The 16,899-nt window shown below is 48.3% G+C and overlaps 1 long non-coding RNA gene across 2 annotated transcripts; it reads left to right on the top strand.

Annotated features, from left to right (window-relative positions):
- The first annotated feature begins 389 nt into the window (after positions 1-389).
- On the top strand, positions 390-7,610 carry LOC138920031 (uncharacterized). Of its 2 annotated transcripts, XR_011430632.1 has the most exons (4): positions 390-1,527; positions 2,274-2,319; positions 2,918-2,978; positions 3,257-7,610. It is a non-coding gene; the product is annotated as an uncharacterized lncRNA (long non-coding RNA). The 2 variants fall into 2 exon arrangements; XR_011430631.1 differs by having other exon boundaries at positions 2,274-2,978.
- Positions 7,611-16,899: the final 9,289 nt, after the last annotated feature.

Below are 16,899 nucleotides of genomic sequence, written 5' to 3'. Positions count from 1 at the left end.
TAGCTAGGGATCCCACTTCTGTCACCATATAAAGTCAGCAAATAAGAGGCATAAACTGCAAAAGAACCAAAAAGTTTATTTGGGGTCTCAAGAATTGCAATTCAGGAGATGTAGATTCGAGTAGAAGCTCAAATGTGCTCCTAGGAAGACAAAGGAGGCAGGGGTAGATAAAAGGAAAGGACACAGGCTTACAAAGGTCTACAGTGAACAGTTACTGACTGGTTCTGGCATGGGGTGAGCTGACTTGCCAGAACATAGTTGGTCCTAGGCAGACTGTCCCTTCTTGGAATGAGGAAACACTTCAAGATGTGACCTCTGCTGTCAGGTAAAGCTCAAAAGTTCAGTTAACATCTGGTGGTGGATGTGGTGTACAAGCATAAACCCCACTTCCTTAATGGCCTCCCAGCTCCATTTTAGAAGCCTTGAAAATGGTATTCCGTTTTGTCATTGTCATCCACCACAGTCACGCACCACGTAACAATATTAACGATGTTTCGGTCACTGATGGACCACATATATGACAGTGGTCCCATACGGGTAGCACCACATAGCCTAGGTGTGTAGTAGGCTCTACCACTTAGGTTTGTGTAAGTACACTGTGTGATGTTCACACAACAGTGAAAGTGCCTAATGATGCATTTCTCTAAACATTTCCCTTTCATTAAGTGAGGTACGCCTGTACTGATTTTAGTCTTGTGAGTGTTGAATAATGAATTACTCATTTCAATTATTTGAGTCAGCCCCACTGGCTGAAGATGGTAAAGGCTGACTGAAGCAAAAAACTAAAATTTGTTATTCAACATTCACAAAACCAAATGAGTAAAGAAGAACTTTAAGTTCTATATCAGGGTTCATGTAAGGCAAAAACATTCTAAAGGAAAGATGGATTTGAGGACATATATGATTCTGAGTGTAAATGTCTGGGTACAAGCAAAAATTCCAGGGAGCATTTCAGACTTTCGAGGCAGTGGAATTGGTGAAACCAAAGTCAAGCTCTCCAAACAGTAAAGGGGGCCCAGGTAATATCTGGAGTACAGGTGGAACAGGCAGAAAATTTCATTAATGTAATTGTATGATTTCATGAACGGACAGAGTTGGAAAATAGGATGGCAGGGTAGGGCAGAGGGACCTGGAGGGCCCAGGATGGATGGAGAGATCAGCTGGGCTGGTGGGAGGAAGGGGCCATGGGCACACCCTCTTCATGTCCCCTCCCCCACCCTCTGAAACCCTTTGTGACTCTTCAGTGCTCTGTGATGCAGGCCTGGGATTATAGGCAAGTGCGGACACTCTCAGAGCTCAGTTGCCTCAGGCAGCCTTGCGATTCAGAAAATGGAGTTCAGTCAATGGAATGTTCTCTCATTTCTGAATAGCCATATGGAGTTGTTTTTGAGCATCTGCTCAACATTCTTAGATAGTGACTATAACCTCAGCATCGTGTGTGGGTTGTGGTTGCTTCTTCTGTTCCTGTGCTTCCTGGTGGGGATTCCATCTTTACCAACCTTGTGGAAAACCAAAATCTACCAAAAGGTAAGGATCCCTGGGCAAGCCACCAACAGGGATTTTTTATTGTTGTTTCCATTTCTAGTCCCACATTTTTAAATGAGTTGGTATAGAGAGACTCCTAAGATGGCAAGTCTGAATAGAGGATAGAACATCATCCTTCTAGGGGAATAGGCCAGGCAGGACTAGGGGTTCAGCTGGGACTGTTTCCCATTTAAAACTCACAGACCATCTGGGTGTGGTGGAGGATTCCCGGATAAAATCCCATCAGTGATTTCACGGCCCTGCATTAGGTTATTTAGAGAGTTTGGGTTCTGTGTAGGAGAACACTGTTCCCAACACTGGATCACGAGTCACATTCCCATGACGGGCGTCATTCGACCAAACCGTCCTTTGTACTGGGCAGATCAGGAGAGCAGGGCTGAGCCTCTGAGCAGACACTGGAGTGTGAGCTCTGTCCCAGGATACAGGGTCCTATCTGAGGAAGCACAGATGTGACTGGGGGCCTCAGAGTCTATGCCCTCCTTGAGCAGAGGACTTCTGACTGAGAATATCAAGTGTGGACTCTAGCCAAAAATCCTCCTTCGAGTTTTTCAAAGAAGGAAAAATTGAAAGTATCTTATCACCTTTAGAAATTCAGAAAGGGAAAGCACACAAAGTGCTAGTAATAAAAATAGAGAGTGACATTAATCTTGGATGAATATCTGAGTTTCCTAGAGAGAGGAGCAAGCCAACTAAGTCCTCGCTCCTCATTCTTTTCTTTTTGTTCTCAGCGTCAGGGCAGAGCCAAGAGGAGAAGAAAAGGTGGAACATCAAGTGGTAAGGTTCCACCTATCCCACCTGAGCTCTCCAAGGGTGACACATCCTGTCCTCTCCATGAGGTCCCAGGTCCATGGTCTCTGAGGATGTCAGTCGCTAGATAGAGTCCCTCTCAGAAAATAGAGGCCTCAGAGGAAAGGCTCATGGGAAGGTAGTCAGAACCCGAGACATTTCTCAGATTCCTGCTCTGCCCAGCTCTGGGCATGAAGCAGTGATGGGCCTGGACAATGGGTGTTGCCCAGTGGGTTGCCGTGGGAGACGCCAAGAGTCAGAACTTCTGTGTCCTGACCTTGTGAAACTACGTTGACTTCCTGGATGATCAGACTCCTCTTTGAGGTAACCATTGACCTATGTTCCTCACATGGTGGTTTTGAACATCCCATGGGATAATGTATGTGACAGTACTTTATAAATGAAGCAACAAACACATGTGAACCTTATTAATATTATCATTGACCGTTTGACCACATCTACTGATTCTTGGGGCTTTCAGAGTTAATATCCCGTTAATATCCCAAGGGTCTCCCATAAAGGGACTCCCGTGTAACACCTATGCTTCTACCTTTATTACATGTAATTCACTCTTCTGGTTTCCCAGGTTGGAGAAACTACCAGAGGGAAACAGAGGAGAAAAGGAGGCTAATTTCTATTCTGAAAAGGTGACCAGTCTTTTCTTTCCTGATCCCTCTTTGACATGTTCTCTGCAATTCCAGGGATTCAGTACAGCCTGCAGTAGTCATGGGAGGGGTTTGCCATAGGAACGGGTATGTGAATGAAGGCCTTGGGGTGAGGGCTGCTGAGTGTATGGTGAAGTCATAGATGTGGGGCATTGTGAAGGGGCAGCAGGCTTCAGGTGGCCCCTCCCCTGACAGGCCAGCAGGTCCTCCTTTCCTTGTTCTGGTCCTGGCTACAGTTTTCTACTTCCTGTCTCCCGCAGGCCCCTAGGCCGGCCTCTCGATACCACCCGCATTCGTCAACTATTATGCCCAGACCCCTCCTGTGAGGTGTGTAATAGCACAACTGCTGAAATCAATCGGCTGCTGTTCCTGGAGGACCTGGAAGATGATACTGCCTCTGTGTCCTCTATGGCTTCCACAGCTTCTGGGACTGAGTCATCATTCACTCTGTCCTCTGCCTTCTCAGAAGTCCCTCCAGGAGACCTAACACCATCCCCTCCACCTGACCCTTCCCCACCGCCCCCCTCCGTTCTCTCACCTAACCCAATGACACCCTTAGCTGACTTTCTTTCACCCTCACCACCGGGTCACTCTATGCCACCAGAGCCTATTCCTCCCTTGGAGTCCAAATTCCCAGCAGACCATTCCCCACCCCAACCCATTGCCCTTCCCCCTCTCCCACCACATGACACCCAGGCAACGGGTCCTATTCTCCAACCAGAGGCCACTCTGTCTCTGAATACGATCTTCTCTCTTGACCGCACCCTTTCCCAAGATATTAACCCCTTACCAAATTTGCCCCAGATAATGAATCCCAATGACTCACTGGCTTGTCGTCACGCACCACCAAGCCTGTCTGTCTCACCACCGACAGACCACCCTTTAACTGTGACTCAATCTAAATCGGTTTCCATCTTATTGAAGTCTGTTCCAGAGAACTCATCTCCAGATAGCCCTGGGGGGTTGTCCACTTATGTCCCAACAATCAGAGGCACTGACCATTCAAGCCTGTCCATTTCAGAATTATCCTGGTGGCAAGCTTGTGCCAAAGACTTGTTCTTAGCACCTTCCACCTTGGCACCACGTGATTTTAATCGAGAGTTTCTTGCCCTCCATTCTCCAGAGTCCTCTCTGGAGAGACACCCTACAGCTAACCTTATAGAGCCTGGTAACCTCTCATTTCTCAGCCCTCATGTCCTGGCACTCCTGGAGAGACAAGTCCGAAAGAGGAGTGATTTCCTGATGTGGAAGGAAAAGGAGAAGGAGAAGGGCTCTTTTCCAAAACAACTTAGGCCAGGCCACCAACTAAATCCTTCGGGGAAAATGTCAGAGTCAAATGCTGATGAGTGTGACTCAGCATTCTCCCTTCCTTTCTGGAGCAGTGCAGGCAAACCAAAGGAGCTGCACATGCATGAGCAGCCCCCATATCCTAAAATCTTGGAGGACCATTTACAGGAAAAATGTATGCAGCTCTTCTGGGGTCTCCCATCTCTGCACAGCGAGTCCTTGCCCTCTGCTATCCGTGACTCACGTGACTGCACCACAATCTTCCTTTTCAATACCATCTCAAATGCCTCCATGGGCCAAGAATCCCCAGTACCTCTCCATCGCCCACCTCCATCCTTGCCTGAGATCCAGCCCCAACCCTTGCCTCAAACCCTGCCCCAATCCCAGCCCCTACCTCTCACTCAGGTCAAGTCCCAGGCCCACCTTAAATCCCCACTCCCAATCCTACCATCTGGTCCTCTACCCCAGAGAAGGATCTGTGGAGTGTGTTACCATAGACCCCCGGATGAATCAGAGTCTCTCACCTCATCTGAAATTCAACAACTGGAATGGAAAGTGTTGCAGAAGCAACAGGAAAGTTTGTGGGGTTCCCCCTCTGTAGTCCAAAGATCTCAGGAAGAATTTTGTTCTTCAGCTCCCAACTTTCCTTACCATCAGGCCTCCCAGGCCCATGCCTCCATCTCCACCCTTCCCGTAGAGTTTCCTCTCAGTGATGAGCTGAGGAAGAAACTGGAACATCACCTTCGAAAGAGGCTCATCCAACACCGGTGGGGCCTGCCCCGCAGGATCTGTGAGTGTCTGTCACTGATGATGCCTCCAAGAGATTTCTCAGAGATAGCTAAGTCAGAAAGCAATCGTGGACTCTCACGGATCTCGGTGAACAAAGATCTAAATGTTGGATTGAGCCAATCCAAAAGCTTCCATGAGAGGGGTTCAGAACTGCTTCAGGTAGAGAAGGAGATGGGGAAGGATCAGGGGCATAGCCCAGAGAACGGCCCAAAAGCTCATCTGTTGAGTGACCCAGAGAGCTCTTCAGATAAGGATCCGGCATATGACTCTGAGAAAGACCTAAATAGTCACATGGCAAGTCTGTCAGGGAAAGCTTCAAGGGCCTTGGAGGAAAGTCTAGATCAGAAGCAACTTGAAAATGTCCTGAAAGCACATTTGAGCAAGAAGTTTGAGGAAATCAGTGAGGCTCGGCTCCCTGGGACGGTGCGCAGTTCATGGCATGCTAGCAAGCAGACATTGCTGCTTTCTGACAAACCCCGCACCCAAATAACTCAGAGGAGTTTGCCACCTTCAGTGGGTGGGGACTCCTTCCTGAATACCTTCCAGGAGCTTTGCTTCATTGATTCCAGTGCACAACAGATGATGGAAACCCATATTAAAAGTTTCCGTATGAGGATGGAGTGGGGCCTGCCCTGCAGGGTCCTTGAATCCATACAGGCGTTTAAATTGGAAGATGCTGCATCCCAGTCCTTGCCCTATTTCTACTGGCCCCCCTCAAATAACCCAACTTTGGAAGTCGACTCCAAATCCGAGGGCTTCGAGCCCCACAGAGGAAGCTCTAAATCTGTTCTTCAAGAAAAAGCGGAAATAACAAATTCAGCCCTGGTCCTGGATCGTCTTTGCCCTGCTACGTCACCTATGGGCAGGGAAGGACAAGGGGTGCCGAGACAATCACCCTCTGGTATCAACCAAGAGATTGCAGAGGTTGTTCAGAGGAGTAAGGGTGCCAGGCAGACTCATCTGCCTGTCACATGTGGCATCACAGGCAAAACGAGTCAGAAATTTACTCAACTAGGCAACAGATGCCCCCCAGAGCTGCCTGCAAGGCAAGCTGGTGCCAAACCTGAGACAAAAGATGAGAGAGTGAGTTCCAGTGATAGAAGAGAAGGGCGACAGGACAAAAAGATGAAGTCGGAACCCTTTTCCATGTACAACATGGCCAGGGACATATTCAGGGCCAAGGAGCTCAATGCTCTGCAGTCAAAAACTGGTAGTGTGTTGACAACCAGCAAGCCAGGAAGCTCCCAAATGATACGTGAGAATCACAGTAAAATAGAAATTACTGGGACCACTGAAAGCCCTGCACCAAAAAGACAAGTTGCCCAAGACCCAAAGTCATCGGATCTTAAGGAACATCTGTTTGGGGAATTAAAGTCAAAACTAGAGAAGAGGAATCAGAGCCAGGTCCAAGGCCAAGACACTGACAGGTCCCCTGCCTCAGAGAGCTTGACTTACAAGGCCTCACTGACTCATGCCCACGGTGTCTCCAGTGGGGACATGGGAGCTTCCCAGGTGCTGCGTGTCCATCTGGAGGACAGTGGGATCAGCAGGCAGCAGCGGCAGGAGCCTTGGGTCCCTAAGAAAGACCTAAAGAGGTCCGAGGATAAGAAATTCCCACCAGCTACAATGAGACTGAGCCCTCCGGGCCCCAACAAAGAAGAGCTTGGTGGAGGGGATGCAGGGTTGGGGACATCCCAACCTACAAGAAAGAGTTTCCCTACTCAGATCACAGCATCAGAGGAGACGCTTGGGAGCAAGTCTTCCCAGACCTCATCACAGAAGGCACAGCCTCCTCCTGAAAGTCTGTTCAGAAAAAAGATGAACGACATTTTTCAATGGCTTCGTCCTGGGACAAAAGGCAAAAAGCAAGAACATCCCCCGGAAAAGGGCCGCCCCATATCATCTGCACAGAGCAGAGGCCTGGTTAAAGGGAGAGCTGCCGTTACTGGGACCACCATGGCTCAGAAGACCAGGACGGTCCCTGGGAAGTTCCCAGTGGAGAAACTGGGGCAGCGGTGTGCAACAGAGGTCACCCGCCCTCAAGAGCCCCTTCCTTCCCTGAGGAAGTTTGTGAAAACTGAGCAGAAGGCAGAAGAGCAGGCCCAGGCAGAGCCCGTCCAGGGGCATCCTTCCAACTACAGGGCTCCCTCCTGTAAAGTGCCAAACGCCAAGTCCTGCCACCAAGAAGTTGTCTTTGCTGGCCGGAATTATCCTACATGTTCTAGATGGATCAGAGACCAGAAAGGACACCCTCAGAAAGTCGTGGCGTTTAAAGATCAGCTATTGGATCAGAAGCGTCCCTTATCTGTGCCCCGCAGGGAGCATGTGCCCCATCCAAGCTCCACCTGCAGGCGTCAAGCCGGCCCAGGGGCCTCCAGCTGTTCTCACCACTGCTAAAGGCACTATGTTTAGGGATCCGTCTCTACGTCAACAGAAAACGCTTTTCCAGCGTTTCGAGAGCGGAAAATTTCCCACCACAAAATAATTCCTTCTCGTGGAGAATATTAATTCTCCCCAATAAATGATTCTCTAATAATAGTGATGTCTTTTCTGTGTCCTGTGTTGGGGGCATGGGTTTCAGGTAACTCAGGGCTTGTGCTTAGGGAAAAGGAGGAGTGAGTTCAGCTCTTACTGATTGCTTCCTCTGGCTTCTGAAAGGTCACCAGTGCTCTGCAGCTCTTGTTGACAAAGCGATATCACGTGCCCCCAAAAGCCCATTTCCTCCCTGATGAAGTTTGAGGAGGTGGGCTCTGCCTCCTGCCTCTTCGCTTAGCCTTAACGAAAGTGTAGAGCAGCCCACACCTTCCGCTCACTGAATGTTTTACATCCTTCAGAGAGTAGGGAAGACAGGTGTTCTCTATCCGAAGAGGGTCAAGAATAGGTATGCAATTCATAAAACAACAATGAAGAAAAAACAGTGGCTTCATCATGATTTAGAGGTCAGTGACCAGAGGACCCCACAGGGGGTGAACCCTAAATGGGATTTGGGGGGTGGGGGAGGGTATTGCTGCAGTGGATCCTGGGCTGGTGGGGGAGGGGCTAGCAACAGCACAGACACGCCTTAAGAATCTGTCATGTGAGTCATATTAATGTGTTAGGGAAGAATACTTTAAACTTTACACTGAGGTTTCCCTACTGGAAAGGCACCTGGGGGAAGTGGTTCCCCTCTGTAGGTATTTCTTCAGACTGCCAAATGATATTTTGTTGCAGAGCAAAAGCATCACTCAGCTGCCAGTAGTAACAATGTTGACCAAGTAGCCACCTACCTCCCAGGATAAAATAAAGCTGAGAGTAAGGAAAAGATGACTTGGAGTAAGCCAGGAGGAAAGAAAAAATGAAGAGGGGAAAGAAGGACCTTGCTGGTAGAACAAAGCTTTATGCCACATCATCATCCATATGGTGACCCTGTCCTGTTCCCCCCGCCCCCTCCTCAATCTGATCCAGGCATCACCACCTTGAGGCTGATCCAGGCACTGCACAGCACACTGATGCCTTATTCCAAAAAGGCACTGGGCTGTTCTTTGAATACTAAACACTATCTGCAGGGAGGTCATCAGGCATGGCATCCCCCTCTTTGGGAAGGTGATCTTGCTGCCTTCCGTCCATCTATGCTTAATAGGAATATACAAGATCTTGCCCTTAATGTGTACAGTTCACCTATCAGGATGGAAGTGCCGCCTCTGATATTCACGGCCTTGGTGGAGCCATGGTTGGTCTCCCCCAGAACATCTGCAGCTCATGAACCAGAGGTGAGTCCCAGACTATGCACCAGGTTACAGATATATGGGGGTCTCACCATGGACTGCACACATACCCACCCTTACAATAGGGGTTTGGAGGAAAGGCAACTCCACTTAGACAGACTGGGACTCAAAAATTGGCTGAGTGTCAACTGGGGCAAAATTCAAAAAGCATTATGATGGTGAGCGTGAAATACATTAAGTTGTAGATGTCTAAGTAAAATAAAGATGGTTACAAGGGTGGAAAAATAAAATACCAATTTTGTTTTCTAAAAACAACATGATTTTAAAAATGGAAGGGAGGAGAAAAAGGGAAAAATAGAATAAAATGATTGTTCTGTAAGTAATAAGAGGGGGTCAAGACATAGGTGACAAACGAAATAAGACTCCAAGTAAGGGAAAGGAATTTGAGGTTTCCAAGCCCCTTGAGGGAAGCTCTAAAAGTTTTCAGGGAAATAAGGTGCAAACAACGAATTCAGTCCCCATCCTGGATCTTCCACTCCCTGCTACCTCATCTGCGGGCAACGAAGGACAGGGGGCCCTAAAACCATCCCACTCTGATAGCGACCAGGAGCTTGCCAAGGACATCCAGTCAATCGAGCATGGCAGACAGACTTCAGAGATCCTCACACACAGCTTTATAGACAAAGTGAGTCAGAGTAAGACTGCACTAGACAATAACAGATGCAGCCGAGAGGTGCCCACAAGGCAAGCTGGGGCTGGACATGTGCCAAGGGATGAGAATGTGAGTTCCAGTGATAGAGAGGACATGATTCAGGGCCAAAAGATGGTGGAGAAGAATTGAAAACATTTTTCCACGTCCACCATGAACTTCAGGGAGATATTCAAGGCTGAGGAGCTGTGCGTTCTTACATCACAATCTTGTGACATCTTGACAACCAACAAGTTGGGAAGCTCCCAAATGGTAAATATCAATGTGAGCAAAGTAGAAACTACCCTGACCAGTCAATGTCCCTCACCAAAAATACCAGTTCCCCAAGATTCCAAGCCATCAGACATTAAAAAACAGCTCCTTACCGAGTTGAAGTTTCAATTGAAGAGCAGGGAACATAGCCAGCCTAAAGGCTCTCCCGCTGACATATCCCTTACTTCAGATAGCTTGCCTTCCGACTCCTCACTGACTCAGTCCCAGAGCGTCTCCAGTGGGGACATGGGAGCTTCCCAGGTGCTGCAAGTCCACTTGGAGGACAATGGGGATTGGCGGGAACCCTGGGCCTCTAAGCATGTCTCATGGAAATGCCAGGATAGGAATTTCCCACCAGCTGCAAAGACAGTGAGACCTCTGGACTCCAGAGCAGGAGAATGTGGAAGCGAGGATTCAGGAGTTGGGACGTCTAAAGCCAGAAAGAAGAGCCACTCTATTGAGGACAGAGAATTAGAGGGCACTTTCCCGTATCTGTCACAGAATGAACAGTTTCCTCCTGAAAGTTACTTCAGAAAAAAAATGAGGCAGTTTTTTCAGTGGATTAATTCCAAGAAAAAAATCACAGGGCAGGAAAGTCTCCAGCAAAAAGCCAAGTTCACGTCAACCTTTGCACCGCTCCGAGACCCAGCTCAAAGTGCAGCTCTCGTGAGCTGTGGGCCTCCTGAAGCTCATGAGCTCATGGCAGCCATCGGGAAGATCCTAGAGGAGAAACCGGCATGGAGATACGAACCTGAGGCTGCAGAGTGAAGTCAGCAGAAGGGGGAACTGCAGGCCCAGGTAGAGCCTGACGAGGGACATCCCTCCAACTACGGGGCTCTCTCTGACCCACAGCCAGGGGAATGGGCAAGGACCACATCCTGCAGCCAAGATGCTGTCCCTCCTGACAAGAGTTTTCGTACAAGGGTTAGACAGAAAAGAGACAGGATCAGACAGCCCTGGAAAGTTGTGGCCTTCAAGGACCAGCATTTATGCCAGAGTCAACCCCCTTCCCCACCCTAAAGGGAGTCTGTGCCCCATCCAAGACCCACCTGCATGCATGATGTATGCCACGTCCCTCCGGCCACCCTCACCTCTAATGAAAGCACTGTGTTCAGAGATCTGACTCTTCTATTCAAACAGGAAATGCTTCTCCAACACTTCCAGGGAGGAAAAATGTCCCCAAAGAAATCATTCAGTCCTTGTTGAGAAAGCATTGCAGTTTTCACGAGAACACATCCTCTGATGAGAACCATGGTTAGCACAACCAAGGATACTGATCGTCCTCAATAAATGTTTCTGCTAGGAGAGAGTAGTGTTCTCTGTGTGGTGCTTTGGGGGAGTGGGTTTGGGGTTCCCAGCGCTTATGCTCAGGGAAAGGAAGGAGGGAAGTCAGCTCTGACTGATTTCCTCATTTGGTTTCTGCAAGATGACCAGTCCCTTGTAGGGGGCCTGACAGTGGCTTTCTCAGTCTTATCTTGGGTCCTGTATTTGACCTTACTCACATGTCCTGTACTTAAAACACTTTACTTTTTCATAAAAAGTACAAAAAGTTTACTCTAAAAACTTCCGGGCCTTCTCAAAATGAGAAGAACCCTTCAAGTCCAGAACTTGGCTCAACTTGTCTTTCCATCTGCTCCCTCACTATCCTGAACTATACACAGCTGCAGGGTGGGATGCGTTCCTCTGGAAGGATACAGCCAGAATTTCCCCTTGTTGCCTCAGAAAGTTTTGGAATTGGAAGTGTGGGGGTGTTTAGGCCCTGAGGTGAGTGGCAGGGGGAAATGTTGCTCTTGGATCTCTTGGTGAGGAATGAATGTCACCTGCTCCTAAGAGCCTTTCTCTCCCTCAGGAGGTCTGGGTGGTGGGCCGCGTCCCCACGCCTCAGCTGACCCTAACGAAAATGGGGGGCAGTTCACCCTTCCCCTTCCTCTACCCTTCCTGGAGCAGACGGGAGGAGAGACCTTGCAGCTCTGAAAAGGACCAGAGATATGAATATTTTCCTGAAAACGGTAACTTACCTTCATTTAGAAAAAGTTGCTGATTCCTGAGTATCTCACAGGTGAGCAGTCAGTGCAGGTGTGCGTATGGGTGGGTTTTGCGATTGTGGACACTGGAGTGGCCAGGGCAGGGTCCAGGAACTGGGTGGGTCCCACCGAAGAATCTGTTATATGTGGGGTGGTAATCTGTCTGGAAGGCACATTCTGAGCTCAACAATGAGGTCTCCCTGCATGTGAGGACACCTCAAGGAAAGGGCAGAGACGCTCCCGAGGGAAACTTCCTCAGGATGCCCAGCTTGGTAGAATTATTGCAAGACCAAGAGATCACCTGGCTATCATTTGTAGGAATGGTCGTCAGGCAGCCACCCAGAATTTGGGGCAAAAGGAGACAACAAGTAGGGAAAAAGGAATGGTGGAGTGAGTGGAAAAGGAAAGAAAAAATGAGGAGGGGAAGAATGACCTTATCATCACACCTCATGATCCCTGAGGGTCACTTCGAGCTCAAAATGTCCCTTCCAGACAGATTAACACCCCACATCCTGGCCATCCACTCCACCCAGCACTACCTTACCTAGGCCTCACCTCCTGGAGACTAATCAGGGCTGGGGGGAGCACAATGATACCACTGCAGCTAAGAGAACTTGGGATAGTCTTCGAGATTGAAGACAGTGTCTCCAGGAATGTTGTCAAGGAGGTTGTCCTCTCATTTGGTGCCTGCCTTCCCAGCCATGCTACATCTTACACCAAGGTTACAGTAATTTAGGGGTGTGTTAGTTACTATATAACAAATACCCCAAAAGTTAGTGGCTTAAAAAACCAAGTATTTATTAATTCATAGTTTCTGTTGGTGAGGGATCTAGGCAAGGCCTACCTGGGTTCTCTGCTCCAAGGTCTCTCACAAGGCTGCAATTAAGGTGGCAGCTGGGGCTGGGGTCTCAGCTGAAGGCTTGACTGGGGAAATACACACTTCTTTGCTCACTTCTATAGCTGCTGGCTGGATGCAGTTCCTCAAGGCCTGTTGGACTGAGAGCCTCAATTCCTGGATGGCCGTTGGCTGGAGTTGGCCGGAGGCAACCTTCAGTTCCTTGTCATGTAGGCCTCTCCACCATGGCAGCTTGCTTCATCAAAGCCAGGAGAGAGTCTGCTAGCAAGACAGAAGTCACAATCTTGTAAACTAACGAGGGAAATGATATCCCATCACCTTTCCCTTATTCTATTAGTCAGAAGCAAATCACGAGGTCCAGCTTACACTCAAGGGGAGCAGTTTATACAAGGGTGTGACTAGCAAAAGAAGGGATCTTTGAAACCTTCTTAGAACTCTTCCTAACACAAGGGTTTCTTCTTGGACATCCCACTGAGTTCACTGAAGCAAAAGTGACCAAAGGGACCAAGTGGATCCTTGTGCTCATCCATATCCACGTCATCAAAGGTAAAGCTGTTTAATGGCTAAGCGGAGAAACGTCTGGTAAGAAAAACATCAAAGAGATTGAAGCATCCAAAGAAGCAGGGAAAGGTGGCATGGAGGTAAAGGCGGTGTGGGGTCATCATGAACGGTAAAGTGAAAGGAGCCCTTAGAACCACCTGCCTCACCACTGCCAGTATTCAGACTTAGAGGGGAGGAAAAATTAGGAGCAAGACGGCTCATCCTCGCTCCGCCACCAAATCTCCACTCTGCTCTAGCTCCCCGACTATAGGCCTAAAGAAGCAACCTTCAGTTCCCATAGAGATAGCCAGGCTTATCGAGGAAGCAAACCCTACAGCTTGCAAGGTTTAACTTCTGCTCTTATTGATATATTTAATATAGCACATCCATCATTTCAAATTTGCTTCTCACAGCTTGAACATCAGAGAGAATGAATCACACAATCGATGGCAAAGCCAGTACTAGGGAATTCAGCATGTAGCTCCCATTCTGGGATGTTTTCCATGAACCCATTGCCAAAGAGCTTCTAACCAAGGGAGAGGTGGTGGCTCAAAAGGGCTGACTTACTGGCTGGGGTCACAAGACAAGTCATACCTGGTGCCCAGATATTTGCTTCTATTCAGAGAAACACTGGATGAGGCAACGAGACAGAATTTGCACACTCAGCACATCTAGGCAGTGAACTGTCCAAATGAGGTGACAGTACCACCCAGGAGTGATCCCACACTCTTGTTCTGCTTCTAGTACTGTTTTCCTTTCTCCCAGATTCCAGTTCCTATGGGAAAGCAGGACTCTTACCAAAAGAAGGAAAACGTATTAGCTGAACAGTGACTGGAGAGATGAGGAGGAATTTCTCTAGAAACAGATTTCATGGGCTTGCTGCTTATACCCAGAGATCAGTGCTGTGCAGCTTGGGGGGTGTGGCGGGTGGGGGTGGGGGTCTCATTTACATGGTACTCTGTGGCACCTGAAGAATTTTCAGTGACATAGAATGTGATGGGAATGGGTTACCTGAATTTTTATACCCTCAAGCCCACACTCCAAACCTAATGTCAGGGCGAATAAAATGCATGAATTGACTGGTACCTTGATGTGGCTTGGGTATGGGAACCCCAGATCTCAGCTTCAGGCACTGTGAATTTCTCTGGTACCAGGTGCTGCCTAAGGGAATCAGCTTTCTTGAGGCAGCCTTCACATGGATTAACACTCAGAACTGTGCCGTAATCTGCAGCCACAATGAAGGGGCCCAGGCTATGAGAAGGGGCTCTTCTCTCTCTTTTTTTTTTTTTTAAAAGATTGGCACCTGAGCTAACAACTGTTGCCAATCTTCTCCTTCTTTTTTTCTCCACAAATCCCCTCAGTACATAGTTGTATATTTCAGTTGTGGGTCCCTCTAGTTGTGGCATGTGGGACGCCGCCTCAATGTGGCCTGAGGAGCAGTGCCACGTCCACACCCAGGATCCGAACCAGTGAAACCCTGGGCCGCCAATGCGGAGCGTGCGAACTTAACCACTTGGCCACGGGGCTGGCCCCGGGGCTCCTCTTGAGGCCTTTCCTCTGGAACTTCCATTGGCCCTGGATCAGAGCCTAATTTAGGCTATTTTCCTGGGGTCACAAGGACACGTTTGGTCTTCCTTAGGGAGGCCAAGTGGAAGCTCAGAGATTTGTGGAGGCTGCCTCCCTATCTCTCCCAGGAGACTCGGGGTCTGTTCCTTCCTTCTATGGGGGCCAGGAGGTAGAGAAGGAACTGAGTATTATGCAAGTTTAGCAATGCTTCACTGTGGGAGGGGGTTGGGCTGACAAGAGTAGGTAATTTTCCTTTGCAGGGATTCTTGCCCAGCTTGAGGCAACCTTCATTTGAAGCAGGATAATGCTGTTTCTACCCTCCACCTGAGGGGATTCCAGAAGGAATAAAAGTTACCTTTCCGCATTTGTCTTACAGGAAGTTCTGGGCTTCTGGGTTCAGGAGTTATTAATGGCTTTCATGTTTCCTGAACCCAAGCAGAAGTTGTGAGACACCTGTTGTGCAGTCCTGTCCAGACCCTCATGTGGGAGGAGACTTTAGCTGGCTGCTCCAAGGAGAGAGGAGATAGGGGTTGACACAAGTGCTGGGGTGAGAGAAGGAGAGTTGCCTAAAGGTAGCAGTGGCTCCAAGACCCTGAGAATCAGGATGTAGACACGAGTCCCTTAGGTGGACGGGTTCTGTGTGGAAGTCCTCTAGCAGACAGCACAATGTTTTAAGGGATGAAGTGATGATGCTGAGATGACTAATCATCAAGCCCCATCATCTTGAGAGCTGTCGCAAGACACGGCATTGCTCACACTTAGCACAGAGGCTGTGCAGCCACTGGCCTTTCAATGGGCCTGAAGGGCTTGGGCAATGAAAATCCCAGGGGCAACCAAGATGGACTCAAGATCACAGGCTCTTACCTACATATTTGATGGTGAATACTTAACTAAATAGGCAAAAAGCTCCCATTAATGACTACTATTGTATATCTTCCTACCCTTGAAAATGGGGTCTTTGAGCCAGATTTAATTTAATTTAGAAAAATTAAGTACTGCTTATTGTACTTCAATGTTGTGAAACAAATTTATGCTTTTTATGTATATTATCCCATTTAAACTTTACAATGCTTTGAAGTAGGTTTCTTTACCCTCTTTTATAGAAGGGCACGACCTGAAGGACAGAGAAGGTAATATATATTCAGAGTGCTAGCACAGAAGAGGGAGCCAGGGATGGAGAGCCCCCTTACGCTGTGAGGGATTCTTTGGATGTAAATGATGGCAAGCGCAATTCAACTGACTTTAAAAACAGGATCTGTTGACTCAGGCACCTGAAAAAGCTCTGGGAGTAAGGCTGCCCTCACGCAGGAGGATTCATATTGGGGCTCAGCTGATGTCATCAAGTTTCAGTTTCTATCCATTTCTCTGCTCTAGATTCTGGACTGGCTACCTTATAAGTCTGTCTGGCAAGTTCGTAGCTACATCTTCCAAACTAAAAGCGCAGCTAAAAATGGGTTGTTTCTCCCACTAGTCCCTTCAAAAGTCCCACTGTGCCTTATTGTTTCCTGTTGGGTCACATGCCCATCCCTGACCAATCACTGTTGCCAAAAGCATGGACCAATCTTTTTGGCCAAGCCTGACTTCAATGCCCTCCTTTATAGTAAGAGCGTTAGTGGTAAACAACTCCACTTCACATGGACTGAAACTGACAACGGGGTTAGATCCCCAGAGGGCAAAAGAAGGACTATTTTTAGAAGGTGAGTGAATGCTGAGTGTCAAAATAAAAACAAAAACAAAACGGATGTCTACTTCAACCCTCTCTCTCACCACCCCATTTCTGCCTTCTTGTCCAGAGTCATGCCATGGACTGAAGGTTAGAGTTAGAGGAAATGCCAATTCTGTGGACAGGAAAGGAACTCAAAGGGGAAGGAATCAATCAGAGGCCCCAACATCCATGCAGATAGACCATCCAATGATCTGATCTCTCACTGTCTGCTCCTTCTCATCTTAGAGTCCTTTACCTTCATTCCAGTTCAGTTATGGCCATATCCTAGAACTTATCACCAGCAACACTTGTGTGTTCTGAAAAAATACAGTCTGACATTCCTCCCTTTATCCTCTCAGCTTCTGCCCTCAGCATGCTAATGCCTCAACCTATTCAGGAACTACAAGCCACTCCATACTTTCCCCTGCTTACCTGACAACCTTTGTCTTCATTTCCTCCCTCTCCAAGGAA

The sequence above is a fragment of the Equus caballus genome, chromosome 22, assembly GCF_041296265.1.
Source record: "Equus caballus isolate H_3958 breed thoroughbred chromosome 22, TB-T2T, whole genome shotgun sequence".
NCBI lineage: Eukaryota > Metazoa > Chordata > Mammalia > Perissodactyla > Equidae > Equus > Equus caballus.
This window is presented reverse-complemented; position numbering and strand designations above follow the sequence as displayed.